Consider the following 27,180-nt stretch of genomic DNA (forward strand, 5'->3'; position numbering starts at 1 on the left):
CAGACTAGACGTACATTAATTTATTAATCCCATATGCTAAGTTTTAGGTGTGGCTGCAGCTGAACCTCAGTATATGCTAAGGTTTGGATCGTGCGGCCAAGGAAGATACAGACCAACAGGTCGCTCGGTCGTGATGCAGACGACCAAGCAGGTGATGCAGACGACCAAGCAGATTTCGACAGCGAGAGGTCATGTGAGGAGAGTGAGAGAGAGTGAGAGGGGTCACATCTCCTTGTGAGGAGAGTTCGAGAGACAAGCTCACTCTCTCTCTCTCTCTCTCTCTTTAAACTCTTAAATAGTGGGTGGTGTTCAGGCGGCATCACCTCTCTCTTTGCATCGTCTGGGAACTCTGCTTGTCTCTTTCTGGCTTTTTCTTCACAAGTTCACTCTCTCGAACTGTCCTCACAACTCCGAGAGAAGGGAGAATTACCAGAGTCGATTGAAGAGAGAGAGAGAGAGAGAGAAGGGCGACCCTAGAAAACTCTAGAGCGTCCGCGTGCTCCACATGCATACGCCCCTCAAAACATCCTTGAAACCTAAGTCCACGACGTCCCCACCTTTTAAAAATAAAAAACCATACCTGCTCCAACGACCCTTGCCTACCATCGTAACCTCACCTATTGAGCCTCAATGATTTTTAGTAATCTATTGGAATTCACAACTTGCTGCAACTGACCTTGCAACTCTTATCCTTTGCTTGGTTAGCCATGCCACTACTTGCATTCTTGGCAAAACTTTCTATATGCACTTATGCAAGGATTGCATCCACTTCTAAGGGGAGGATTTGTGAGACACATGCAAATTTAGTAGTGGTAAATGAGTTAGGGGGTTAGTAAGAAGTGCTAGGGGTGCACAGACTTATGGTAACAAGGTCAATACACACTATTAGTACTAGTACTTGACATACGGTTTGATGCGGCTGCACGCTACCCTCTTGGTATTACATTGCTATCATGTGCCACGTGGTCGGAGAGAAGCTCCCAAACTTGCCACGTGGTAGGTATGGGTTTAGTTTCCCGCATTGCTTCTCGAGTGGTTGTGCCACCTTCAGAAGAGAGAGAACCTGCCACGTGGTAGGTATGGGTTTAGTTTCTCACATTGCTTTTGGAGTGGTTGTGCCACCTTCAGAAGAGAGAGCATGTGGCAGGAGGGAGCATGCAAGTCGTGGACCCACGTATAAAAATAAAACTTAGCAATCACCTTGAGATAATATTTCAATTGTCCTATGTACCAACTTGTGAGCTTATATTTGAATATGAGTTGAGTATATGTGTGAATACACTCATAAGGTTTTGTTAGGATGAACTCTACTATAAATATGTATGTGTACATGTGTGTGGGTTCACACATCTCTCTCTCACACACATACACACATACACGTGCACCCTCTCTCACACACACATATACACCCACACGTGCACCTTCACATACACACACACTCTCTCGCGTGCTACTACAGGTATAGACCCTTGCACTTAAATAGTGTACATGTGTGTGTGTGTGTGTGTGTGTGCGCGCGCGCGCTTGCATACACGTGGAGTTGCATGTGTATACGTGTGTCAATTGTGTGCATACCAACTTCATCCGTGCACGTGCGTGCCACTATATGTGCTTTTATGTGTCGATAGTGTGTGTGCACGTCTATGTGAGTGCACCATCAAGTCGTAAAGCCTTAATGAAGGCGGCTCATGCTGCCCTCACGCTCAGACTGTGTATGTGTCGATTGTATGTGACTGTGTGTCAACTTTGTGTACATGTACGTGCAATTGTGTATTGCCCCGTGTGTGTGTGTGTGTGTGCATGCGTCAATGTGTATGCATGTGTATATCTCTGTGTGCGTGTGCGTGTATGTGCACGTGCGCAAGAGTGTGGGTGTGTATCTATATGCTTGTGTGTGTGGGTGCACGTGTGTAAGTATGTGCATGTGTGTGTACGTGTGTGCGTATGCACGAATACTTGTGTGTGCATACGTGCATGTGTGTATGATTGCACACGAGTGTGTGCATGCACGTACACGTGCACGTGCATGTGTATATCTGTGTGTGTTGTGCGTATGTGTGCAAGTGTGTGTGTGCATTTATGTGTATACACAGTGACTCCAAAGGAGCAGTATACTGGCAGAAAACCATATTTTTCACACATGAAAGTGTTTGGATGCATTGCATATGTACACATTCCTGATGAGTTACACATTAAGTTGGATCTAAAGGCTAAAATGTTCATTAGTTACTCCCTTAAGAAAAAGGGGTACACATGTTATAATCCTGTCACACATGAGATGAGGGTGAGCAAGGATTGTCCTTGATGATGAGATGAGCAATTGGTATACTACTGTAAAAGACTCGATTAGATGATACACAAGAGCAGATGGTTGTGTAGAATATAGGTCAGTAATCACAGTCACTGATGAATGGATCGAGAGAGTCCTCTAGAGCAATGGATCTATTGATAGAGCATGGAATGGTAGGCTGTGTTAGAAAATCAATCTTGCAGGCTCAGCAAGTGCATCACATAAAGGTAAAGAGAAGGTTGATGAGTCAGTATGCCTGACATTTCAGAAGGGCATTCATAAGTTGATGGAGAGTTTAGTAGATCATAGCAAAGCCTTGATGAGGAGTTTAGAATTCTAGCTATTAGGACAGCTGGTGCAAGGAAGACTAAGGCAACCACAAGGACACCAAGGATAGATCCCAAGAACATGCATGTCGAGTAGGGTCAAAAACCTTGTTTAAGAATTAACTATGATGGTTATGTAGCTCACCATTATGAATATATGGCAAAGGTTGTGCAGCAAGAGGTTGAACCCACATGTTTTGAGAATGTTGTTGGGCATGTACATTGGGAGAAAGCCATGGATGAACAAATGGCTGTATTGGATGCAAATAAGACATGGGAATTGGTGTCTTTACCTCAGGGTAAAAAGGATATTGGATGTAAGTGGATCTACAAAGTGAAGTATAACTCAGATGAAAGCATTAGCATGTTGTACAAGGTGAGATTGGTTGCCACCCAAAGGTTATGCTCATACCTACAACATTGATTATGAGGAGATATTTAGCCCCGTTATTGCCAAGATGGCAAAACGTGAGAGCTATGCTCATACCTACAACATTGATTATGAGGAGATATTTAGCCCCGTTGTTACCAAGATGGCAAAACGTGAGAGCTATTATTGTAGTGGTGTGGATGTGTCAAAAGTTTGGGTTTTACATCAGATGGATGTTAAGAACATGTTCTTGCATCGTGAGAAGCAACAACAAGAAGAAGTATATTTGGACTAGCCACCTAGTTATGAGGATTTAAGTCACCTAAATTATGTGTGCAGGCTACGTAAAGCCTTGTATGGCTTGAAGCAGGCACCACGAGCATGGCATGATAAGATTTCACAGTATCTTATCACTATTGGCTTTCATATGGTAGATGCTAGTCATTCACTCTATGTGCAAAGAGTGATAAGGGGTTTGTGGTGGTCATCACCATCTATGTGGATGACTTGATTGTTGGGGTGGTAAGAAAGTTCAGAATGTAAAGGGTCTCCTTAAGAAGAAGTTTGACATGAAGGATTTGGGTAAGCTAAGATACTTTCTTGCCATTGAGGTCATCATAGGACGTCTGAGGGATAGTATGCATTGGACATGATGTTGTCCAAATATATGGTATTGTTGGTTGTAATTTTTGTACTATTGGATTAGAATGGCAAGCTGAGTGCAAACATAGGTGAGATTCTGGAGAATGCCACTATGTGCAGGAAGATAGTGGGCAGCTTGATCTACATGACGATCACCAAGCCAGACATGAACCACACAGTTGGGTTGGAGATCTAATTTATGCAGGCTCCTAAGAAGCCACATTTGGATAGTGTGAGGTCTACAGTGGAATATGGCCTCTTTTATGAGGCTGGTATACGATTGCAGGTGTATAGATACACTGGTGGGTTGGTAGCATCTTGGATAGAAGATCTACTAGCAGGTTTATGTTTTCCTTTGTTGGGAGTAGTACTATTACGTGGAGCACAAACAGCCAACAACCGCCTTGTCAACTATAGAGATAGAGTATAGAGGCGTTGTGAGGTAAGCTACTTTGAGATTTAGGGCTGCATATGTGGACATGCAGGTTGTCATCTATAACCTTTGTAGCATACACTTGGCTAGGAACCCAGTGTTTCATGTGTAGACCAAACACATATACTGGGTTCCTCTATGACTTCGACGAGAAGATCATGTGGCAGGAGATGTTGATCTTGTGTATGTCAGCACATAGGAGTAGGTAGCTAACATTTTCACCAAGGCCTTAGGAGAAGAGAATCTTCACAAATTCTACACTATGCTTGGAGTCTTGGAGATGGAGTTGAGCTTGAGGGGGAGTGTTGAGATGTCAATCTTAACACGAGCTGACATTGATGGGTGACCATTCCACCTTTACACCACTTATGCATTTTGGTAGCCTCAACACGACGTATCCTCGCAAGTAATTCTACAGCCGGACTACACATAGTCCAACCGAGTTATGGCATACTTACCTTGCCAGCTCACCTACTTAGCATGTTCACATTATGAAATGCTTATACATAGTACTCTAGTACTTATATTTGTTTTTTCACTTATCTTTCGTAGACCTCTTTTAAGAGCAACAAGTAGAAGAATATTTTAGCCTTCCATCACTATGTGTCTTCTCCATTATTGTGTGTGTGTGTGTGCTTACAAGAGCTCAAGCTCTCTCTCTTCCCCCAATATTTTCAAAATAGAAGGGTCGTATAGAAGCCTTAAGCTTCTAACATCTTGACAAGGGGATCCAATGGTGCTCAGGGGTTGGGGGTAAAACTCTATTGTGTTAACAGATCTCCACTCATGGGTAGGCTTCTGGTGGCTGCTGCTGCTCTACTGCCATATCTTTGCTTGGACATCACGCTTCCCTCATCTAGCCAAGGTACTCTTGGGAACCCATGACCTCCCTGAAGGGTTGTTGTTGTTGAGGTTAAGGTTTGGGGGGTGGCCTTCATCCTCGCTATATTTGATCTCCATAATTTTTTGAGGAGGTGGTCAACATGGCGAGGCAAGAGGAGTGTTGAGTGTTAGGTTACTTGAGGTGATGGCTTGTAAGTGAAGGATGTTGATAGGTGTAGGGCGTCCTCATCCACTAAGGGTATAGATACGGAAGCTTGAGTGTTATAGTTCTTTTCTGCCAATAGACTACACAATCAGTGGGCTACAATCAATCCCCTCCCAAGGATGATTCTCTCTTTCATTCTACCTATGGGGGGTCACATAAAATTTGTAAAATGATGTAGGTTTAGTTTTAAAATAAAATTCAACTTTAAAACCACCGATGGTCTCATAGATTAGGAATTGTTTATCGTGGTAATGGTTGTTGAGGATGGTGCAAGTGTTGGGTGGCCTAATGAGGTCCACATCTCCTAAGGAAACATGTTATGACTAGCCCTAGTGTCAACAAGGTGGGCCAAGACTGGCTACATGGTATTTTAAAGGGAATTCTATCTCAAGACAAGCAGGTTTGATCAATGGTTCTATTTCAAATGTGGCGAGAACAAACAAGGTATGATTTTGGCACCGTCTAATCATGCAAACTTTGTCCCAAGCTTGTATGGAGGAGTATTCATGGTCATCACGAAAACCTAAATTTGGTTTGCATGCTCTGGGAGGGGCTCATATTCTTGTTCCTCATCTTTACCATCCAACATATTCTTATAAGCTCTATAGATATCAATCCTTGAAGTTAGCATGCTTGGAGGGCATCATATTCTTGGTCCTCATCTTCACCATCCAACATTATAGATATCAATAGATGTGGTCTAAGTGGTTGTATCACAAATTCATTGGCAAGAATGCCTCAACCCATGGGATGAGGCTTCTTTATTTTCAAATTTATTATCCCTCCAAGGACTGGTTACCCTTACGTACGTATATGTGATTACTTTCCCAATTGTGAACCAACCTTGTGTCTCTCATATAAGGTTTTCCGAGGATTATGGTGTATGACCATCTTCTTTGAAAATCCATCACCACAAATGTGTGGTGGAAACTTAGCCCAAAGGTCTTAAATTTATAAGCTAAAGGATGCCAAAAGGTTTAGTTGTGTTTCCATTTTGGTAAGCTTAACCAAGAGGCTTGTGCCTACAAGATGTGGGCTTCCACAAGCCTCCTAGAAATCCTTGATGATTATGTTGACACTAGCATAATCACCAGCACCAATATCTAAGATTTCAAAGACCATCATTCCTTTATAAGTGATAGTAGGTAACACGACATTCATTTCATTGTATTAAGTGTTCCAGCTTGTTTGTGTGGGCACTTTTAGCTTTCATTTCATCGTATTAAGTGTTCCAGCTTGTTCATGGGCACTTTTGGCTTTCATTTTGTCATGGGTATGGAAGAAGAGCACTCAGTGTGGCATAGCTCATCCTCCTCCTCTTCAGGTTCAAGAGTGTGGGCTCTTAAGTTCTCAATCATTCAGGTGGATAAGTCTCTCCAAAGTTGAGAATTTCCTTATAAAAGAGAACTTATTGAGACTTGAACTTCCAAGGATGAGAAGATTTTGAGGCCTACTGTCCCTCATGCAATATTTATACTAGCTTCACTTGTACTCACTTAGAGGTGGTCTTATAAAGTGAATGTAGGGGAGAGGGAGAGCTTGAAATCCTTGCAAGAAAACACACACACATAAGAGAGAGAAAGACCTAATAGAGAGATGGATGGCTGAGTTTTCTTCTATCTTCTTCTTCTCTCAATCTATTATATAATAAAGATAAGAATACATACTATAAGGGAAAGTACTCTCCTCCTAAAATTATACAAGGTAGGTCCATAGTGTGAACCCAACTATGAGATGGCACTATAACTATGCCATACTCTAGTAATCCAAATGTGGCCATCACATAGCATGTCATCCACTGGCGGCATAATATCAACCATAATCTCACCAACCGTGCAAGTGTGGATGCTATCACCTAGGGTGGGTCATCAATGTTTACTATGTTAGTTGAGACCAATATCTCAACACTCCTCCTCAAGCTCTACTCCACACATTTCACTCTAAGTAAGCTCCTAAACATGTAGAGATTCTCTGTACCCAGTGCCTTCGTAAAGATCTTAGCTACATGTCTCTGTTTTTGCTGACATATACCAAATCTACATCACTTGCTAAGACCTTCTCCCTCACAAGTGATAATACACTTCAATATACTTTATCCTAGTATGATAAGCACCATAATAAATGACAATGGCCCTAATCAACATGGGCACATCAAGTAGCTTTTGAAGCCAAGCTACCTCACACGCTGCCATAGCAGCACCCTTGTACTCTACCTCTATATACTGGATATGTACTCTACCTCTATACTGCATATGTACTCTACCTCTATACTGGATAAGGTAATTGTCGGCTATTTCTTACCACTCCAATTCCAACAGCAGTCTTAAAAGAAAACATAAAGCTAGTAGATATGACACAACCAACCCAATCAGCATCTGTGTGTACCCATGTAGCTGTATCTTTTTGCTAGCCTTATAAAAAAGTCCATAATCAATTGTAGACTTTATGTACTTGAGAATCCATCTAGCCACATCTAAGTGTGGCTTCCAAAGGCCTACGTAAACTAACTCACAAGTCTAACAACATAGCTCAGTCTGGCCTAATAATGTTGATGTAGATCAAGCTACCCACTATGTGCTTGTACATAGTGGGGTCCTCCAAAAGCTCACCTGTTTATGCAACCCAAGCCTTAGAATCTTCCTTGACAGTTGAGTCTTCCCTTGCCATTTGCGTGTCGACTTCTTCACGTGCTTGCTATACAACTCAGAAAGACAACCCTCACCAACTTCATGCCATGCTCCCATGCGACTGCTAATTCTGTCGAGCTCACTTCGTCTCGATGGTCGAGATGATTCTGATGACTAGTTCTTCTGCCAACTTATTCACACGGCTGCATCAATCTTGATGTGTTGTTTTTATATCCAATGGTGGCCACTAAGGTATTAGATACCTTGGTGAAAACCCTTTAAATGATTTTGTACAATACCTTTATATACATGATAAAAAACTACCTTGCTATCACTCTAGCAGCCAATCAAAATATTGGTCATGCCTTAGTGTTACCCAACCTCGGCCACCATCACCAAACCTTGTCTCTTCTTAGAATAAGCCACAAAAAATAGCCTTTGTGATGATAAACTCTTGAAATGATGAACCACTGCACCCAGTCTTCTCAAGCAACCATTGTCAAAGTTTACCAGCCTAGGTATCATTACCAATGTGCTACTATTGGGTTCAAAACATATCAATCATGGAGAGCTCTTGACAAGATACATCATCATCTCTTGAGCTATGACATTCCCACACAATGCATCCAGCATAATGCTATAAAAATGCAAAATGTAATAATGCATTTCAAGCACAACCCCCTCTACTCTCTCTCTGAAGATCAAACATGCTATAATGCCTACCCTAAGTACAAACCAACCATTATTGTTTGATACACAAACAACACAAATATACATGTTTTTTTGGTTTGTTTTTCCAGCCTCACAACGGTAATCCATGATGTACAAAGATTTTCTTGATAAACAAGTGTGCGGCTTGTTGAGATGTCAATGCCTTTTTGTATGGAATAAACCATGCAAAAACGAGGCTTGTTTACTAAATAGGCTCACTATATTCCAAATCATGTCTTTAATAACCTAGGCTTATTTACAAAAGAGGTTTACTATAGTCCAAACCATGTCATTAGGATTCACAGAGGGAAGTCCATTGATATATGCTCCCATGGTTCATTGGCAATGGGTAATGACATCAATGGCCTTGAGTCTTGCCTTTGCACCTCTTGATCTTTTGACAAGTCATGCACTCGACAATAAATCTAGCTACATCCTTTTTCATTTTAGGCCAATAAAACTCTCTATCCATAGAATGTAATGTAGAGGATACCCCTCTATGACCCATGTATGGAGGTTGATGCATCTCCTTTAAAATAAGCTATCTAAATGGTTATGTGAGATATAATATTTTTTTAGAAGAAAATATATCCTTCATTATATGAGTAGGAATCTATATTTTATGTTTCATTGAGTTCTAAGACTCCGAAAAATCCAAATCTTGCTCATACAAATCCTTTATGGTGTCAAATAACTCCTTGCTAGGTTGATATTATATCATTGTGGCTGAAAACTCTAAATAAAAGACATCCATTCGTTGATGTGTATATCTGAAATCAAGGGTTGAGAAAGTGTGTCTAATACTCTATTTATTAGTCTTGATTAGGAATTTGAGACCCATAAGATAATGTTTCAAAGCCTAAGAGCATTACTACAATAATCAATTCCTTGTCATATATGTACTATAGTTACACTACTCTAATTGTCTCAGCTTGTGGCTCTCATAAGAAAAGGGCATGAGGATTGCCCCAACCCTATATCCACTGACATCGATCACAACTACAAAGAATGGTCTAGTAAAGTCAAGAAGTTGTAACACAGGGGCATGAATAAGAGCTTCTTTCAAATCTTGAAAAGATCTATCATGACTTTTGGTCCAATGGAATCATGTCTATTTGGTACAATGGAATCATGTCTATTTGGTACAATGGAATCATGTCTATTAGTCCAATGGAATTGTTTAGCCTTCTTTAGGAGATCTAGAAATGTATGCAAGAAACAAACAATCACAAAAATAGACATATTTGAGGAATATGTGGTTCATCATGTGCCTAAAAGTCACAGGAGCATTGGTAAGTCCAAAGGGCATTACAAAAAACCTATAATGACTGGATTGAGTCTTGAATGTAGTCTTAAACACATCCTCCTTGTCCATTCTTACTTGATATAGCCACACTTAAGATCAATCTTGCTAAATTTCATATCCCCTCTCAATTTATCCCAATAAGTCATCAACTCTGGGGATGGGATACCTATTCTTTACCGTAATCTTGTTTAAGGCTCTATAGTCTAATACACATATGGTATGTGCAGTTATTTTTCTTGACCAAAAGTACAGGAGCACCATAAGTTGAGCTACTACATCTAATCAAACCTCTCTCTAAAAGTTCTTTTATCTAACATTGGATTTCTTTTTTCTCTATCATATTAGCTCTATAAGGTGCACCACACCCACCATTGACCACACTCACACAGAGAGATAGACAAAACACCACAAGAGTGCAACACTGTATACCAAACTATAGACAAGAATGATACAAAAGAGACTGTGCTCCAACACAGAGAATGTGCTACAACACAGAGAATGTGCTCCAACACAAAGAATGTGCTACAATGTATGTCCTACAAGAGGGTGTCTATCTCTAAGAGTGTGTGTCTATATATCCCCTCGTGTGCCGAGAGAGTGCTCCCCTTATCTCCTCCTCAGGCGTCCTCCTCCTCGAAGTCCCAACCCTCATCATGTAGTGTACAGGGAAGATCTAGAGAGAAGATATTCTGCCGAGAAAAGGAAGATGGTGCTCAAGAGGATCTCGCCATCCCTCCGGAAAGAGAGAAGGGTGTTGCCTCCTTGAGTGCCATTGGAGTTGGCCAAGCACGTCGGAGATGTCGGAGGGCACCGACACTGACGATGGTCGGAGGGCACCAACAGTGGTGATGGTCGGAGGGCACTGGGCGGTGATGGCGGTTGGAGCCGTCGGAGGGTACCAGTGGTCGGAGCACACCGACGGTCTCAGAGTGGTCGGAGGGCACTGGATGTGATGCCGGTCGAAGCCGTCGGAAGGCACCGGTGGTGATGTGACGGTCGGATCCGTCAGAGGGCACCGATCGGTGATGAAGGTCGGAGCCGTCGGAGGGCACTGGTGGTCGGAGGGGTCGAAGGGCACCAACGTTGACAACGGTCGAAGCCATCGGAGGGCACTGACGGTCAGAGCGATCGGTGGAGTGTGGAGGACCTGGATTCCCGTCCGTAACATGGTTTCATGCCCAACCTATCATAACGCACTTTGCCATCTTACTTGCTCGAATGGTACAAATCCAGATTGGCCAGCTAAAGGTTATGCTCAAACCTACTGCATTGATTATGAGGAGACATTCAGCCCCATTGCCCAGATGGCAACACCGTGAGAGATGTAATTACAGTGGGGCTGCATTAAAAGGTTGGGTCTTACATCATGTAAAGAATCCATTCTTGCATGGTGAGTTATAAGAAAAAGTGTATCTGGACTAGCCACCTAGTCACTCAGATTATGTGTGCAGGCTGCATAAAGCCTTATATGGTCTGAAATAGGTGCCAAGAGCATGGCATGACAAAATCGTAGAGTATCTTGTCACCATTGGCTTTCATATGGCATATGCAGATCATTCAATCTATATGCAAAAGAGTGATAAGGGGATTGTTATCATTACCATTTATGTGGATGACTTGATTGTTGGGGGTGACAATGAGCAGGAAGTTGAGCATGTGAAGGGTCTCCTCAAGAAGAAGTTTGACATGAAGGATTTGGGTGAGCTGAGATATTTTCTTGGCATTGAGGTCATCAAGATGCCTGAGGGCATATGGCTATCACAAAGACAGTATGCATTGGACATGTTGTCCAAATATGGTATGGATGGTTGTAAGCCCATTTCTATATCACTGGATCAGAATGGCAAGCTGAGTGTGAATACAAGTGAAATGTTGGAGAATCCCACTATGTATAGGGGTAGCTTGATCTACATGACGATCACCATGCCAGACTTGAACTACATAGTTGGGTTGGAGAGCCAATTTATGAAAGTTCCTCATAAACCACATTTGGATGGTGTGAGCAATTGCTGCTCATTCACATGACCAATACGTTTGTGCCAAATATCTATGTCGGCCACAACACTTGCACGTTATGCAAACATAGTTGTTTTCACCTCAAGCATGCGTACATCTAAAGTAAACATTCTACCCACTCTTTTTCTCTTTGTTGCAACCAAATGATATTTATTGTTGAAGTCTCAACATAGCAGCTCTTAGGGTTACAGCATACCTACAAACTCGGGTCAATCATGGGTGGTTGCAAGATCAGGGTGCCCAGTTTTGTCCACTCAGGCACCCTGTAAACAGTAAAAAAACAGGCATTTGTTTACCTTTAGTGGCTAATCTCTCCTAGTAAATCAAGGAATTTCGTTTCAAGTTCTTTTGTTGGAACATCATATTCAAAGTTGGAAATATAGTTACATAATTTGATTAAGCATTAGATAGTCAAAAGTCCTCATTTTCTTAGGTACAAAGTTTATGTATACTACAATAATTGGCCAGAGGATACTGATTTTTTCAGAAGGGAAGGAGGATGGAATTCACCCTACGGAGCATTCTTCTTAGAGTGGTACTCCAACTTGTTGCTTGCGCATGGAGAGAGGATACTGACTTCTGCAGAGGGTATTTTCAGAGCCAGTGGGGTTAAACTTTCAGGAAAAGTTGCTGGTATCCACTGGCATTATGGCTCACGCTCCCATCCTGCTGAACTGACGGCTGGCTATTATAATACTCGTTTCCGGGATGGGTATCTGCCAATTGCTAAAATGTTTGGTAGGCATGGTGTTGTTTTGAACTTCACTTGCATTGAGATGAAAGACTTTGAGCAGCCAGCTGAAGCTCGCTGTTCTCCTGAGAATTTGATTAAGCAAGTGGTTTTGGCAGCAAGGAAAGCAGAAGTGCCCGTTGCTGGAGAGAATGCATTGCCTCGCTTTGACGATGGAGCACACAGGCAGGTGGTCAAAAATTCAAGATTGATGTTCCATGACGATCCGCATGGGGCCACCTATGAACCAATGTGTGCTTTCACCTTCCTGAGGATGAGTCAAAGTTTGTTTCAGGGTGATAATTGGCGATTGTTTGTGCGTTTTGTGAGGCAAATGGCAGAGGGAAAGACTTCTAGTGAATGGGATGAAGAGCACAAAGCATCTGAGCTTGTCCATGCAACACGACCACTTGTTCAAGAAGCTGCAGCTGCGTTGGCCTAAACACCAAAGAGGCTCACAGATTTTTGTTGGATGAAATAAGGAGCTACCCTCTTTTGTACAGTTCTGCCACAGTTATTTGCCACATCATATAACGCAACCCTTCAACAATACGTTGTCTCAAAGCTCTTCAAAGAAGTCCTGTTTCTAGCTTGCAGTCGGGTTTCATAATAATCCCAGGAAACAAAGGACCACCTCTGCAAGAGGACCTGAAATTGAAGACCTTGAGTCTTCATGGAGCATACAATTAAGACTTTCCACATCAACAGCAACGAAAATCCAATTAATTCTAAGTAAAATCATTTCTTTAGAAGCGTTCATGTGTCTAAATATATATATATATATATTCCTCAAATCTCTTGTATTTTTTTGCTTCATTTTGAATTACAACTCTTTTTGGTATTTTGGTACACTGGTTTCATTAGACTCGGTAAATAGCTGGGAAGATATGGAGGACGTCATACTAGGGAAAGGTTCCGACCCCTATAATCTTATCTCTAATGTGAGCACTCATCACAAACCCTTGTCCCAACGCCACGCCATTGTCATCCGTTACCTTGAGCGCCTGTCCAGATTGGCAAACATAGTGAAAAGTCTATTCTTGAAGTAGCAGTTGAAGTGGCTGTTTGTATGTGGAGTTTTGTCTGTCAGTGAAAAGTTTAGACACGAAATGGCCGGTTGTATGTGACTTGAGAATTATGATGTCTGTCTGTATTTAAAATTTCTGATCTTGTTCGGCTGGTTCTTATATAACAAATCAAGACTGATAATTGGGTCATTAATTTGTTAAATTGATCTTCATCCATTTCATAACTCAGACTAGACGTACATTAATTTATTAATCCCATATGCTAAGTTTTAGGTGTGGCTGCAGCTGAACCTCAGTATATGCTAAGGTTTGGATCGTGCGGCCAAGGAAGATACAGACCAACAGGTCGCTCGGTCGTGATGCAGACGACCAAGCAGGTGATGCAGACGACCAAGCAGATTTCGACAGCGAGAGGTCATGTGAGGAGAGTGAGAGAGAGTGAGAGGGGTCACATCTCCTTGTGAGGAGAGTTCGAGAGACAAGCTCACTCTCTCTCTCTCTCTCTCTCTTTAAACTCTTAAATAGTGGGTGGTGTTCAGGCGGCATCACCTCTCTCTTTGCATCGTCTGGGAACTCTGCTTGTCTCTTTCTGGCTTTTTCTTCACAAGTTCACTCTCTCGAACTGTCCTCACAACTCCGAGAGAAGGGAGAATTACCAGAGTCGATTGAAGAGAGAGAGAGAGAGAGAGAAGGGCGACCCTAGAAAACTCTAGAGCGTCCGCGTGCTCCACATGCATACGCCCCTCAAAACATCCTTGAAACCTAAGTCCACGACGTCCCCACCTTTTAAAAATAAAAAACCATACCTGCTCCAACGACCCTTGCCTACCATCGTAACCTCACCTATTGAGCCTCAATGATTTTTAGTAATCTATTGGAATTCACAACTTGCTGCAACTGACCTTGCAACTCTTATCCTTTGCTTGGTTAGCCATGCCACTACTTGCATTCTTGGCGAAACTTTCTATATGCACTTATGCAAGGATTGCATCCACTTCTAAGGGGAGGATTTGTGAGACACATGCAAATTTAGTAGTGGTAAATGAGTTAGGGGGTTAGTAAGAAGTGCTAGGGGTGCACACACTTATGGTAACAAGGTCAATACACACTATTAGTACTAGTACTTGACATACGGTTTGATGCGGCTGCACGCTACCCTCTTGGTATTACATTGCTATCATGTGCCACGTGGTCGGAGAGAAGCTCCCAAACTTGCCACGTGGTAGGTATGGGTTTAGTTTCCCGCATTGCTTCTCGAGTGGTTGTGCCACCTTCAGAAGAGAGAGAACCTGCCACGTGGTAGGTATGGGTTTAGTTTCTCACATTGCTTTTGGAGTGGTTGTGCCACCTTCAGAAGAGAGAGCATGTGGCAGGAGGGAGCATGCAAGTCGTGGACCCACGTATAAAAATAAAACTTAGCAATCACCTTGAGATAATATTTCAATTGTCCTATGTACCAACTTGTGAGCTTATATTTGAATATGAGTTGAGTATATGTGTGAATACACTCATAAGGTTTTGTTAGGATGAACTCTACTATAAATATGTATGTGTACATGTGTGTGGGTTCACACATCTCTCTCTCACACACATACACACATACACGTGCACCCTCTCTCACACACACATATACACCCACACGTGCACCTTCACATACACACACACTCTCTCGCGTGCTACTACAGGTATAGACCCTTGCACTTAAATAGTGTACATGTGTGTGTGTGTGTGTGTGTGTGCGCGCGCGCGCTTGCATACACGTGGAGTTGCATGTGTATACGTGTGTCAATTGTGTGCATACCAACTTCATCCGTGCACGTGCGTGCCACTATATGTGCTTTTATGTGTCGATAGTGTGTGTGCACGTCTATGTGAGTGCACCATCAAGTCGTAAAGCCTTAATGAAGGCGGCTCATGCTGCCCTCACGCTCAGACTGTGTATGTGTCGATTGTATGTGACTGTGTGTCAACTTTGTGTACATGTACGTGCAATTGTGTATTGCCCCGTGTGTGTGTGTGTGTGTGCATGCGTCAATGTGTATGCATGTGTATATCTCTGTGTGCGTGTGCGTGTATGTGCACGTGCGCAAGAGTGTGGGTGTGTATCTATATGCTTGTGTGTGTGGGTGCACGTGTGTAAGTATGTGCATGTGTGTGTACGTGTGTGCGTATGCACGAATACTTGTGTGTGCATACGTGCATGTGTGTATGATTGCACACGAGTGTGTGCATGCACGTACACGTGCACGTGCATGTGTATATCTGTGTGTGTTGTGCGTATGTGTGCAAGTGTGTGTGTGCATTTATGTGTATACACAGTGACTCCAAAGGAGCAGTATACTGGCAGAAAACCATATTTTTCACACATGAAAGTGTTTGGATGCATTGCATATGTACACATTCCTGATGAGTTACACATTAAGTTGGATCTAAAGGCTAAAATGTTCATTAGTTACTCCCTTAAGAAAAAGGGGTACACATGTTATAATCCTGTCACACATGAGATGAGGGTGAGCAAGGATTGTCCTTGATGATGAGATGAGCAATTGGTATACTACTGTAAAAGACTCGATTAGATGATACACAAGAGCAGATGGTTGTGTAGAATATAGGTCAGTAATCACAGTCACTGATGAATGGATCGAGAGAGTCCTCTAGAGCAATGGATCTATTGATAGAGCATGGAATGGTAGGCTGTGTTAGAAAATCAATCTTGCAGGCTCAGCAAGTGCATCACATAAAGGTAAAGAGAAGGTTGATGAGTCAGTATGCCTGACATTTCAGAAGGGCATTCATAAGTTGATGGAGAGTTTAGTAGATCATAGCAAAGCCTTGATGAGGAGTTTAGAATTCTAGCTATTAGGACAGCTGGTGCAAGGAAGACTAAGGCAACCACAAGGACACCAAGGATAGATCCCAAGAACATGCATGTCGAGTAGGGTCAAAAACCTTGTTTAAGAATTAACTATGATGGTTATGTAGCTCACCATTATGAATATATGGCAAAGGTTGTGCAGCAAGAGGTTGAACCCACATGTTTTGAGAATGTTGTTGGGCATGTACATTGGGAGAAAGCCATGGATGAACAAATGGCTGTATTGGATGCAAATAAGACATGGGAATTGGTGTCTTTACCTCAGGGTAAAAAGGATATTGGATGTAAGTGGATCTACAAAGTGAAGTATAACTCAGATGAAAGCATTAGCATGTTGTACAAGGTGAGATTGGTTGCCACCCAAAGGTTATGCTCATACCTACAACATTGATTATGAGGAGATATTTAGCCCCGTTATTGCCAAGATGGCAAAACGTGAGAGCTATGCTCATACCTACAACATTGATTATGAGGAGATATTTAGCCCCGTTGTTACCAAGATGGCAAAACGTGAGAGCTATTATTGTAGTGGTGTGGATGTGTCAAAAGTTTGGGTTTTACATCAGATGGATGTTAAGAACATGTTCTTGCATCGTGAGAAGCAACAACAAGAAGAAGTATATTTGGACTAGCCACCTAGTTATGAGGATTTAAGTCACCTAAATTATGTGTGCAGGCTACGTAAAGCCTTGTATGGCTTGAAGCAGGCACCACGAGCATGGCATGATAAGATTTCACAGTATCTTATCACTATTGGCTTTCATATGGTAGATGCTAGTCATTCACTCTATGTGCAAAGAGTGATAAGGGGTTTGTGGTGGTCATCACCATCTATGTGGATGACTTGATTGTTGGGGTGGTAAGAAAGTTCAGAATGTAAAGGGTCTCCTTAAGAAGAAGTTTGACATGAAGGATTTGGGTAAGCTAAGATACTTTCTTGCCATTGAGGTCATCATAGGACGTCTGAGGGATAGTATGCATTGGACATGATGTTGTCCAAATATATGGTATTGTTGGTTGTAATTTTTGTACTATTGGATTAGAATGGCAAGCTGAGTGCAAACATAGGTGAGATTCTGGAGAATGCCACTATGTGCAGGAAGATAGTGGGCAGCTTGATCTACATGACGATCACCAAGCCAGACATGAACCACACAGTTGGGTTGGAGATCTAATTTATGCAGGCTCCTAAGAAGCCACATTTGGATAGTGTGAGGTCTACAGTGGAATATGGCCTCTTTTATGAGGCTGGTATACGATTGCAGGTGTATAGATACACTGGTGGGTTGGTAGCATCTTGGATAGAAGATCTACTAGCAGGTTTATGTTTTCCTTTGTTGGGAGTAGTACTATTACGTGGAGCACAAACAGCCAACAACCGCCTTGTCAACTATAGAGATAGAGTATAGAGGCGTTGTGAGGTAAGCTACTTTGAGATTTAGGGCTGCATATGTGGACATGCAGGTTGTCATCTATAACCTTTGTAGCATACACTTGGCTAGGAACCCAGTGTTTCATGTGTAGACCAAACACATATACTGGGTTCCTCTATGACTTCGACGAGAAGATCATGTGGCAGGAGATGTTGATCTTGTGTATGTCAGCACATAGGAGTAGGTAGCTAACATTTTCACCAAGGCCTTAGGAGAAGAGAATCTTCACAAATTCTACACTATGCTTGGAGTCTTGGAGATGGAGTTGAGCTTGAGGGGGAGTGTTGAGATGTCAATCTTAACACGAGCTGACATTGATGGGTGACCATTCCACCTTTACACCACTTATGCATTTTGGTAGCCTCAACACGACGTATCCTCGCAAGTAATTCTACAGCCGGACTACACATAGTCCAACCGAGTTATGGCATACTTACCTTGCCAGCTCACCTACTTAGCATGTTCACATTATGAAATGCTTATACATAGTACTCTAGTACTTATATTTGTTTTTTCACTTATCTTTCGTAGACCTCTTTTAAGAGCAACAAGTAGAAGAATATTTTAGCCTTCCATCACTATGTGTCTTCTCCATTATTGTGTGTGTGTGTGTGCTTACAAGAGCTCAAGCTCTCTCTCTTCCCCCAATATTTTCAAAATAGAAGGGTCGTATAGAAGCCTTAAGCTTCTAACATCTTGACAAGGGGATCCAATGGTGCTCAGGGGTTGGGGGTAAAACTCTATTGTGTTAACAGATCTCCACTCATGGGTAGGCTTCTGGTGGCTGCTGCTGCTCTACTGCCATATCTTTGCTTGGACATCATGCTTCCCTCATCTAGCCAAGGTACTCTTGGGAACCCATGACCTCCCTGAAGGGTTGTTGTTGTTGAGGTTAAGGTTTGGGGGGTGGCCTTCATCCTCGCTATATTTGATCTCCATAATTTTTTGAGGAGGTGGTCAACATGGCGAGGCAAGAGGAGTGTTGAGTGTTAGGTTACTTGAGGTGATGGCTTGTAAGTGAAGGATGTTGATAGGTGTAGGGCGTCCTCATCCACTAAGGGTATAGATACGGAAGCTTGAGTGTTATAGTTCTTTTCTGCCAATAGACTACACAATCAGTGGGCTACAATCAATCCCCTCCCAAGGATGATTCTCTCTTTCATTCTACCTATGGGGGGTCACATAAAATTTGTAAAATGATGTAGGTTTAGTTTTAAAATAAAATTCAACTTTAAAACCACCGATGGTCTCATAGATTAGGAATTGTTTATCGTGGTAATGGTTGTTGAGGATGGTGCAAGTGTTGGGTGGCCTAATGAGGTCCACATCTCCTAAGGAAACATGTTATGACTAGCCCTAGTGTCAACAAGGTGGGCCAAGACTGGCTACATGGTATTTTAAAGGGAATTCTATCTCAAGACAAGCAGGTTTGATCAATGGTTCTATTTCAAATGTGGCGAGAACAAACAAGGTATGATTTTGGCACCGTCTAATCATGCAAACTTTGTCCCAAGCTTGTATGGAGGAGTATTCATGGTCATCACGAAAACCTAAATTTGGTTTGCATGCTCTGGGAGGGGCTCATATTCTTGTTCCTCATCTTTACCATCCAACATATTCTTATAAGCTCTATAGATATCAATCCTTGAAGTTAGCATGCTTGGAGGGCATCATATTCTTGGTCCTCATCTTCACCATCCAACATTATAGATATCAATAGATGTGGTCTAAGTGGTTGTATCACAAATTCATTGGCAAGAATGCCTCAACCCATGGGATGAGGCTTCTTTATTTTCAAATTTATTATCCCTCCAAGGACTGGTTACCCTTACGTACGTATATGTGATTACTTTCCCAATTGTGAACCAACCTTGTGTCTCTCATATAAGGTTTTCCGAGGATTATGGTGTATGACCATCTTCTTTGAAAATCCATCACCACAAATGTGTGGTGGAAACTTAGCCCAAAGGTCTTAAATTTATAAGCTAAAGGATGCCAAAAGGTTTAGTTGTGTTTCCATTTTGGCAAGCTTAACCAAGAGGCTTGTGCCTACAAGATGTGGGCTTCCACAAGCCTCCTAGAAATCCTTGATGATTATGTTGACACTAGCATAATCACCAGCACCAATATCTAAGATTTCAAAGACCATCATTCCTTTATAAGTGATAGTAGGTAACACGACATTCATTTCATTGTATTAAGTGTTCCAGCTTGTTCGTGTGGGCACTTTTAGCTTTCATTTCATCGTATTAAGTGTTCCAGCTTGTTCATGGGCACTTTTGGCTTTCATTTTGTCATGGGTATGGAAGAAGAGCACTCAGTGTGGCATAGCTCATCCTCCTCCTCTTCAGGTTCAAGAGTGTGGGCTCTTAAGTTCTCAATCATTCAGGTGGATAAGTCTCTCCAAAGTTGAGAATTTCCTTATAAAAGAGAACTTATTGAGACTTGAACTTCCAAGGATGAGAAGATTTTGAGGCCTACTGTCCCTCATGCAATATTTATACTAGCTTCACTTGTACTCACTTAGAGGTGGTCTTATAAAGTGAATGTAGGGGAGAGGGAGAGCTTGAAATCCTTGCAAGAAAACACACACACATAAGAGAGAGAAAGACCTAATAGAGAGATGGATGGCTGAGTTTTCTTCTATCTTCTTCTTCTCTCAATCTATTATATAATAAAGATAAGAATACATACTATAAGGGAAAGTACTCTCCTCCTAAAATTATACAAGGTAGGTCCATAGTGTGAACCCAACTATGAGATGGCACTATAACTATGCCATACTCTAGTAATCCAAATGTGGCCATCACATAGCATGTCATCCACTGGCGGCATAATATCAACCATAATCTCACCAACCGTGCAAGTGTGGATGCTATCACCTAGGGTGGGTCATCAATGTTTACTATGTTAGTTGAGACCAATATCTCAACACTCCTCCTCAAGCTCTACTCCACACATTTCACTCTAAGTAAGCTCCTAAACATGTAGAGATTCTCTGTACCCAGTGCCTTCGTAAAGATCTTAGCTACATGTCTCTGTTTTTGCTGACATATACCAAATCTACATCACTTGCTAAGACCTTCTCCCTCACAAGTGATAATACACTTCAATATACTTTATCCTAGTATGATAAGCACCATAATAAATGACAATGGCCCTAATCAACATGGGCACATCAAGTAGCTTTTGAAGCCAAGCTACCTCACACGCTGCCATAGCAGCACCCTTGTACTCTACCTCTATATACTGGATATGTACTCTACCTCTATACTGCATATGTACTCTACCTCTATACTGGATAAGGTAATTGTCGGCTATTTCTTACCACTCCAATTCCAACAGCAGTCTTAAAAGAAAACATAAAGCTAGTAGATATGACACAACCAACCCAATCAGCATCTGTGTGTACCCATGTAGCTGTATCTTTTTGCTAGCCTTATAAAAAAATCCATAATCAATTGTAGACTTTATGTACTTGAGAATCCATCTAGCCACATCTAAGTGTGGCTTCCAAAGGCCTACGTAAACTAACTCACAAGTCTAACAACATAGCTCAGTCTGGCCTAATAATGTTGATGTAGATCAAGCTACCCACTATGTGCTTGTACATAGTGGGGTCCTCCAAAAGCTCACCTGTTTATGCAACCCAAGCCTTAGAATCTTCCTTGACAGTTGAGTCTTCCCTTGCCATTTGCGTGTCGACTTCTTCACGTGCTTGCTATACAACTCAGAAAGACAACCCTCACCAACTTCATGCCATGCTCCCATGCGACTGCTAATTCTGTCGAGCTCACTTCGTCTCGATGGTCGAGATGATTCTGATGACTAGTTCGTCTGCCAACTTATTCACACGGCTGCATCAATCTTGATGTGTTGTTTTTATATCCAATGGTGGCCACTAAGGTATTAGATACCTTGGTGAAAACCCTTTAAATGATTTTGTACAATACCTTTATATACATGATAAAAAACTACCTTGCTATCACTCTAGCAGCCAATCAAAATATTGGTCATGCCTTAGTGTTACCCAACCTCGGCCACCATCACCAAACCTTGTCTCTTCTTAGAATAAGCCACAAAAAATAGCCTTTGTGATGATAAACTCTTGAAATGATGAACCACTGCACCCAGTCTTCTCAAGCAACCATTGTCAAAGTTTACCAGCCTAGGTATCATTACCAATGTGCTACTATTGGGTTCAAAACATATCAATCATGGAGAGCTCTTGACAAGATACATCATCATCTCTTGAGCTATGACATTCCCACACAATGCATCCAGCATAATGCTATAAAAATGCAAAATGTAATAATGCATTTCAAGCACAACCCCCTCTACTCTCTCTCTGAAGATCAAACATGCTATAATGCCTACCCTAAGTACAAACCAACAATTATTGTTTGATACACAAACAACACAAATATACATGTTTTTTTGGTTTGTTTTTCCAGCCTCACAACGGTAATCCATGATGTACAAAGATTTTCTTGATAAACAAGTGTGCGGCTTGTTGAGATGTCAATGCCTTTTTGTATGGAATAAACCATGCAAAAACGAGGCTTGTTTACTAAATAGGCTCACTATATTCCAAATCATGTCTTTAATAACCTAGGCTTATTTACAAAAGAGGTTTACTATAGTCCAAACCATGTCATTAGGATTCACAGAGGGAAGTCCATTGATATATGCTCCCATGGTTCATTGGCAATGGGTAATGACATCAATGGCCTTGAGTCTTGCCTTTGCACCTCTTGATCTTTTGACAAGTCATGCACTCGACAATAAATCTAGCTACATCCTTTTTCATTTTAGGCCAATAAAACTCTCTATCCATAGAATGTAATGTAGAGGATACCCCTCTATGACCCATGTATGGAGGTTGATGCATCTCCTTTAAAATAAGCTATCTAAATGGTTATCTGTGAGATATAATATTTTTTTAGAAGAAAATATATCCTTCATTATATGAGTAGGAATCTATATTTTATGTTTCATTGAGTTCTAAGACTCCGAAAAATCCAAATCTTGCTCATACAAATCCTTTATGGTGTCAAATAACTCCTTGCTAGGTTGATATTATATCATTGTGGCTGAAAACTCTAAATAAAAGACATCCATTCGTTGATGTGTATATCTGAAATCAAGGGTTGAGAAAGTGTGTCTAATACTCTATTTATTAGTCTTGATTAGGAATTTGAGACCCATAAGATAATGTTTCAAAGCCTAAGAGCATTACTACAATAATCAATTCCTTGTCATATATGTACTATAGTTGCACTACTCTAATTGTCTCAGCTTGTGGCTCTCATAAGAAAAGGGCATGAGGACTGCCCCAACCCTATATCCACTGACATCGATCACAACTACAAAGAATGGTCTAGTAAAGTCAAGAAGTTGTAACACAGGGGCATGAATAAGAGCTTCTTTCAAATCTTGAAAAGATCTATCATGACTTTTGGTCCAATGGAATCATGTCTATTTGGTACAATGGAATCATGTCTATTTGGTACAATGGAATCATGTCTATTAGTCCAATGGAATTGTTTAGCCTTCTTTAGGAGATCTAGAAATGTATGCAAGAAACAAACAATCACAAAAATAGACATATTTGAGGAATATGTGGTTCATCATGTGCCTAAAAGTCACAGGAGCATTGGTAAGTCCAAAGGGCATTACAAAAAACCTATAATGACTGGATTGAGTCTTGAATGTAGTCTTAAACACATCCTCCTTGTCCATTCTTACTTGATATAGCCACACTTAAGGTCAATCTTGCTAAATTTCATATCCCCTCTCAATTTATCCCAATAAGTCATCAACTCTGGGGATGGGATACCTATTCTTTACCGTAATCTTGTTTAAGGCTCTATAGTCTAATACACATATGGTATGTGCAGTTATTTTTCTTGACCAAAAGTACAGGAGCACCATAAGTTGAGCTACTACATCTAATCAAACCTCTCTCTAAAAGTTCTTTTATCTAACATTGGATTTCTTTTTTCTCTATCATATTAGCTCTATAAGGTGCACCACACCCACCATTGACCACACTCACACAGAGAGATAGACAAAACACCACAAGAGTGCAACACTGTATACCAAACTATAGACAAGAATGATACAAAAGAGACTGTGCTCCAACACAGAGAATGTGCTACAACACAGAGAATGTGCTCCAACACAAAGAATGTGCTACAATGTATGTCCTACAAGAGGGTGTCTATCTCTAAGAGTGTGTGTCTATATATCCCCTCGTGTGCCGAGAGAGTGCTCCCCTTATCTCCTCCTCAGGCGTCCTCCTCCTCGAAGTCCCAACCCTCATCATGTAGTGTACAGGGAAGATCTAAAGAGAAGATATTCTGCCGAGAAAAGGAAGATGGTGCTCAAGAGGATCTCGCCATCCCTCCGGAAAGAGAGAAGGGTGTTGCCTCCTTGAGTGCCATTGGAGTTGGCCAAGCACGTCGGAGATGTCGAAGGGCACCGACACTGACGATGGTCGGAGGGCACCAACAGTGGTGATGGTCGGAGGGCACTGGGCGGTGATGGCGGTTGGAGCCGTCGGAGGGTACCAGTGGTCGGAGCACACCGACGGTCTCAGAGTGGTCGGAGGGCACTGGATGTGATGCCGGTCGAAGCCGTCGGAAGGCACCGGTGGTGATGTGACGGTCGGATCCGTCAGAGGGCACCGATCGGTGATGAAGGTCGGAGCCGTCGGAGGGCACTGGTGGTCGGAGGGGTCGAAGGGCACCAACGTTGACAACGGTCGAAGCCATCGGAGGGCACTGACGGTCAGAGCGATTGGTGGAGTGTGGAGGACCTGGATTCCCGTCCGTAACATGGTTTCATGCCCAACCTATCATAACGCACTTTGCCATCTTACTTGCTCGAATGGTACAAATCCAGATTGGCCAGCTAAAGGTTATGCTCAAACCTACTGCATTGATTATGAGGAGACATTCAGCCCCATTGCCCAGATGGCAACACCGTGAGAGATGTAATTACAGTGGGGCTGCATTAAAAGGTTGGGTCTTACATCATGTAAAGAATCCATTCTTGCATGGTGAGTTACAAGAAAAAGTGTATCTGGACTAGCCACCTAGTCACTCAGATTATGTGTGCAGGCTGCATAAAGCCTTATATGGTCTGAAATAGGTGCCAAGAGCATGGCATGACAAAATCGTAGAGTATCTTGTCACCATTGGCTTTCATATGGCATATGCAGATCATTCAATCTATATGCAAAAGAGTGATAAGGGGATTGTTATCATTACCATTTATGTGGATGACTTGATTGTTGGGGGTGACAATGAGCAGGAAGTTGAGCATGTGAAGGGTCTCCTCAAGAAGAAGTTTGACATGAAGGATTTGGGTGAGCTGAGATATTTTCTTGGCATTGAGGTCATCAAGATGCCTGAGGGCATATGGCTATCACAAAGACAGTATGCATTGGACATGTTGTCCAAATATGGTATGGATGGTTGTAAGCCCATTTCTATATCACTGGATCAGAATGGCAAGCTGAGTGTGAATACAAGTGAAATGTTGGAGAATCCCACTATGTATAGGGGTAGCTTGATCTACATGACGATCACCATGCCAGACTTGAACTACATAGTTGGGTTGGAGAGCCAATTTATGAAAGTTCCTCATAAACCACATTTGGATGGTGTGAGCAATTGCTGCTCATTCACATGACCAATACGTTTGTGCCAAATATCTATGTCGGCCACAACACTTGCACGTTATGCAAACATAGTTGTTTTCACCTCAAGCATGCGTACATCTAAAGTAAACATTCTACCCACTCTTTTTCTCTTTGTTGCAACCAAATGATATTTATTGTTGAAGTCTCAACATAGCAGCTCTTAGGGTTACAGCATACCTACAAACTCGGGTCAATCATGGGTGGTTGCAAGATCAGGGTGCCCAGTTTTGTCCACTCAGGCACCCTGTAAACAGTAAAAAAACAGGCATTTGTTTACCTTTAGTGGCTAATCTCTCCTAGTAAATCAAGGAATTTCGTTTCAAGTTCTTTTGTTGGAACATCATATTCAAAGTTGGAAATATAGTTACATAATTTGATTAAGCATTAGATAGTCAAAAGTCCTCATTTTCTTAGGTACAAAGTTTATGTATACTACAATAATTGGCCAGAGGATACTGATTTTTTCAGAAGGGAAGGAGGATGGAATTCACCCTACGGAGCATTCTTCTTAGAGTGGTACTCCAACTTGTTGCTTGCGCATGGAGAGAGGATACTGACTTCTGCAGAGGGTATTTTCAGAGCCAGTGGGGTTAAACTTTTAGGAAAAGTTGCTGGTATCCACTGGCATTATGGCTCACGCTCCCATCCTGCTGAACTGACGGCTGGCTATTATAATACTCGTTTCCGGGATGGGTATCTGCCAATTGCTAAAATGTTTGGTAGGCATGGTGTTGTTTTGAACTTCACTTGCATTGAGATGAAAGACTTTGAGCAGCCAGCTGAAGCTCGCTGTTCTCCTGAGAATTTGATTAAGCAAGTGGTTTTGGCGGCAAGGAAAGCAGAAGTGCCCGTTGCTGGAGAGAATGCATTGCCTCGCTTTGACGATGGAGCACACAGGCAGGTGGTCAAAAATTCAAGATTGATGTTCCATGACGATCCGCATGGGGCCACCTATGAACCAATGTGTGCTTTCACCTTCCTGAGGATGAGTCAAAGTTTGTTTCAGGGTGATAATTGGCGATTGTTTGTGCGTTTTGTGAGGCAAATGGCAGAGGGAAAGACTTCTAGTGAATGGGATGAAGAGCACAAAGCATCTGAGCTTGTCCATGCAACACGACCACTTGTTCAAGAAGCTGCAGCTGCGTTGGCCTAAACACCAAAGAGGCTCACAGATTTTTGTTGGATGAAATAAGGAGCTACCCTCTTTTGTACAGTTCTGCCACAGTTATTTGCCACATCATATAACGCAACCCTTCAACAATACGTTGTCTCAAAGCTCTTCAAAGAAGTCCTGTTTCTAGATTGCAGTCGGGTTTCATAATAATCCCAGGAAACAAAGGACCACCTCTGCAAGAGGACCTGAAATTGAAGACCTTGAGTCTTCATGGAGCATACAATTAAGACTTTCCACATCAACAGCAACGAAAATCCAATTAATTCTAAGTAAAATCATTTCTTTAGAAGCGTTCATGTGTCTAAATATATATATATATATATTCCTCAAATCTCTTGTATTTTTTTGCTTCATTTTGAATTACAACTCTTTTTGGTATTTTGGTACACTGGTTTCATTAGACTCGGTAAATAGCTGGGAAGATATGGAGGACGTCATACTAGGGAAAGGTTCCGACCCCTAT

At 41.9% G+C, this 27,180-nt stretch overlaps 2 pseudogenes; both read left to right on the forward strand.

The window, feature by feature from the left end:
- Positions 1 to 10,550: 10,550 nt before the first annotated feature.
- Positions 10,551 to 12,941, forward strand: LOC147610917 (beta-amylase 1, chloroplastic pseudogene; annotated as a pseudogene).
- Positions 12,942 to 24,305: 11,364 nt separating this feature from the next.
- On the forward strand, positions 24,306 to 26,696 carry LOC147610918 (beta-amylase 1, chloroplastic pseudogene; annotated as a pseudogene).
- Positions 26,697 to 27,180: the final 484 nt, after the last annotated feature.

This window comes from Cibotium barometz, chromosome 48, assembly GCF_041138505.1.
Source record: "Cibotium barometz isolate CiBa-2024 chromosome 48, ASM4113850v1, whole genome shotgun sequence".
In the NCBI taxonomy this organism is placed as follows: domain Eukaryota; kingdom Viridiplantae; phylum Streptophyta; class Polypodiopsida; order Cyatheales; family Cibotiaceae; genus Cibotium; species Cibotium barometz.